At 51.2% G+C, this 4,151-nt stretch overlaps 1 pseudogene; it reads right to left on the minus strand.

The window, feature by feature from the left end:
- Nucleotides 1-120, minus strand: LOC148837184 (5S ribosomal RNA; annotated as a pseudogene).
- Between the last annotated feature and the right edge of the window lie 4,031 nt (nucleotides 121-4,151).

The raw sequence follows: 4,151 nt of genomic DNA on the forward strand, positions 1-4,151 counted from the left end.
AGCTTACACCACCTGGTATTCCCGGGCGGTCTCCCATCCAAGTACTAATCCAAGCCCAACCCTGCTGAGCTTCCAAGATCAGACGAGATCAGGCGTGCTCAAGGTGGTGTGGCCGTATGCAGTCTTTACTGCCACAGTGCGAGAACGTGGCCGATCGTATCACCAGCAATGCAGGGAACCCGACTGCTACTCTTCCTCGGCTAGCTGTTACCACTTTGCACAGCATAATTAGTGTCTCCAGCGTACAGTTCTCATTCTTTACCAGCCTCCCAGCCTTTAAAGCTGCATCAGCCATTAAGTCATCAACATTCTGCATTGAGCAAAGTGACGCTTGACATTAGCAGACAGAGCCTGCCCTGTACATTTCTCTTTCAGTCTCTGTGTCAAAGTTGGTTCTGGAAGACCTCAGTCCTGCCTCGTTAAGAGAAAGAGAAACAAGCAAAGCAAAGAAATGTCCTGTAGCAGAGGTAGTTTGCTGAGGACTTCCCTGCAGTGGGAGACAGCGAGCCTGTAAGATACCAGGCTCAGACGCCTTGGCTCTGTGTGTCAAGCTAGGGGTGAGCACACCTGAACCACGAGTTGAGCGACAAGTCCATGAAGGCCAAAATTCTGGAAAGAACCGAAAGACTGGATGCTGAGTTCAATTTTCCTTGCAGAAACAGAGTGAAATGAGCAGTGTCCATCAGGGGAGTGACAGGTTGTTGTGAATTCCAGTGATCCAGTGATACTAACATCCTGAGAATGTCTGCACCGTTTTTTGGCAGCATAAAACACAATATATCTATCGCAGCAGGTCAATGTGCTTTTGAAGGATCTTGATGGATTTATTCAAGCTCAACTGCGGATCCAAGGGTGGAGTAATTCATTGAGATTGCTTAGAGCTGATCTTGATGCTGTGAGGTAACAGTACAGTGTAGATAAAAAGGGCGAGCTTGTCTTCTCATAATACCTTCTTGTGTTGCTACAGGAACAGAAGGAATAATTAAGCCATCAATCAAGGGTGTATGTCAGCTGTGTTGTCATGGAATGAATGGAACATAAGAGCACTGAGGTTTGGATGTGGAGACTTGCGTTTACCTGTTTTGCTCAATAAAAGCAGGAAAAGTAGCTCAAGGCTATTGATTAGCTTGCAGTATCCTAATTGTGTCCCCCAAACTGGGATCAGACATTCAGAACTGAACCAGCCAGAATTGAAGGATAGATCTGCACAGAACACCAGTGTTTCACAGCCTTGATAGGATAGGAATTTAAGTTTTATTAATATCATCGGGTCTTGAGTTACTGGCCCAGCCATATTGCTAAAGAGGACCCCTTCAATCAGACATCTCTCTGTGTTCACCTGTACCTGATCAGCACCCTGATATCTGCCCTGGTCCCCTGCCCCTGCAGGCTGAGTCCCTCTGCAAAGCAAGATGCCAGCTCTTGACCAGCAGACATAAGAGAGAGAAATGAGATCACTTTATTGGCCATATACAATTTCTTGCATTAGGAATTAATCTTTTTGCATACCCCAGCTTGCTCTCCATGAGACACAGACAGAGAGAAGCTTGTGGTCAGAGCACAGGGTCAGCTATTGTATAGCTTCCCTGGAGCAGTTGGGGTTAAGGGCCTTGCTCAGGGGCCCAACAGAGTAGGATTCCTCTGCCAGCCGCAGGACTTGAACCAGCAACCTTCCACCAACAGGCACAGATCCTGAGCCACAGTGCCACCACTCTGCCCAATGTGGAGACCGTCAGGGCAAGGTGACAGTAGGGAGACCTTCAGCAGCCTGACACAATGAGAGACCCTGTCCAGTCTGACACAGAGAGACCCTGTCCAGTCTGACACAATGAGAGACCCTGTCCAGTCTGACACAACGAGAGACCCTGTCCAGTCTGACACAGAGAGAGACCCTGTCCAGTCTGACACAACGAGAGACCCTGTCCAGTCTGACACAGAGAGAGACCCTGTCCAGTCTGGGCGTCTCCTCTCACCCCAGTCATGTCTGTGGCGACGGCGTGAGGAATCGGCGTCACGCCCGTCGAGCAGCAGCTCCACAGCTCACGGGAGACACACGACGCCGACATCTCCATCTCCCCCTCCACACACTCCCACCCTGAGCACTCCCCCACCCTCGCCCAGCAAAACAAACAAGAAAGGGCCGAGAGACAGAAAAGCAGCCTGCCTGTTTTACCTCTCGCTCTCGTTTAATGTCAATCACATTTCGTGCTTGCTGTATCACCCGAAACAAAGACAGCGCGCTCCAAGTTCAGCTGCTTTCAGATACAGGCTTACTTACAAAGTGACAGGAGCGGATTTTTACTCAAGAGCCCCTCTTGCAGTGGACTTCGGCACCAAGCCTGAGGCGTCGGGCCCCTTGGTCATACAGGTGCGCAGCAAAGCGAAGGTCAGGCCTCCTGCCTCCCAGCATTCTTCCTGCTTGGCGTGTCTGTGTGTCTGAGACAGCAGGACCCCTGGTCTGTTTGTCCCTCCACACCACCCCAGGGCTGGGGAAAGGCCACACCGGCGCAGGGGAGGTCGGTCCGGGCCCTCCGGTACTCCGGCCCTCCGGTTTCTCAGAGGCGGGGAAGATGGTGGGTGTGCATCTGCGTTCAGTCCCGTCAAGCCTCTCCTTTGCAGAAAAGTGGTACAGTTACCCTCCTGGTGTGCGTTTCCTTTTTCTGACACGCTTTCACGGCAGCGGGCTGGTCGATCCCGAGTCGCGCGCCCCCTGAGCGTCCCGCTGTGCGGGCGAGAGGGCGGCTCCCCCGTGTGCGAGGTCGTCGAGCGTGTCGAATCGCGGAGGGGCCGGGAGGGAGAGCTCTCCTCCCGCAGGCCGTGACGGCCTCCTCGCAGGCGGTCTCTCTTCCCTGCCCTTCTCCGGGGGTCCCGGCGGTGAGTCGCTGACCCAGATTCGCGGAGGAGGCTCGCCGGCCGTTCCGCAGAAAACAAACTCTCACGTTCGGCGGGCTGCCTTTCACCAGTCCCCCTCCCCAGCCCTGCTCCACTGCGCTGCTCCGCTCGGGAGAGAAACACCTGGCTGTGCCCGACCCACTTTCAGCCCAATTCCACGGCTCTTTCTGGACCTGCAGGCCCTCCATGGGGAACTTATAAAAACCTGCTTGAGTGCCGTAATCGTCTGATATAGATCCCTGACACGGGTACACAGGACACAAGCTCGCTTAACACGAAGAGCTGAAAGGCAGTAATAACTCTTCCATTTGGATTAAAAGTTCCAAATAAATTTAAGACACCCATTTAATTGACAGTGAAAATGTTTTTTGCTCAATCGGTTTTGAAAGGCAGATGATACACCTCTGATTTTGTACCTCCTTAAAGTTTTTGCAGGTTCCAGCCTCCTGTTTACAGACAAATGGAAAAACAAAGAGTGTCAGAAAGGAAAGGAACACCCAAAGCCTTTTGTAAGAGTCTTGGGTCTTTTTTTTTGTTCTAAACTGCAGTCTTTGAAAAGCAGATCAGTTACTGTACTTCCGCCATGTGCATGAGAGCGACAGGCGGTGCTCCCACCGCCAGCAGGGAGAAGCAGAGACAGAGATACACTTCCTGCTGCACCGAGGGAAATACTCTGGGATTAGACAGTCATCCCAAAAATAACAACCCTAATCTACTGGAGAAGGGGGAGGAAACTCAATTGAGCTGCAGCCCAGTATGTCATCTGCTGTCACAGCCAGAGGAACAGAATGCCTCTTACAATAATAATAATGATAATAATAATAATAATAATAATAATAATAATAATAATGTGACTGTCCTAAATGTTTAAACATGTTGAGCAAATTGATATCCCTTCAGCAACACTTGAGTGCATCGGTCCTGCCTTACAGATCTGTGAGTTTAAGAGGCCTACGTCTGCTTGCCAGAAGTCGTCTGCTCAATTTAAGCTCGCTGGTGAGCAAGCTGCAGCAGACAGTAAGAAGTCAACACGTCCAGCTCTCACACATCGGCCAACCCCTGAACACGTCAGTCGCCCCAGGTCGAGGCGCACGAGCCGGCCCTGCTCTGAACCCCGCCCCTGAACTTCACACCTCTGCACTGGAGAAGTTCAGAGGCTACAAATGCAGTTTCAATCCAAGCTTTAGTTTGAAAAAACTGGAGGGCGGTGACCTGTTTTACAGCCTTTAAAGAAAACTATAGCGTGTCTTTGTCTCCTC

This window comes from Atractosteus spatula, chromosome 4 (assembly GCF_055471065.1).
Source record: "Atractosteus spatula isolate fAtrSpa1 chromosome 4, fAtrSpa1.hap1, whole genome shotgun sequence".
In the NCBI taxonomy this organism is placed as follows: Eukaryota; Metazoa; Chordata; class Actinopteri; order Semionotiformes; family Lepisosteidae; genus Atractosteus; species Atractosteus spatula.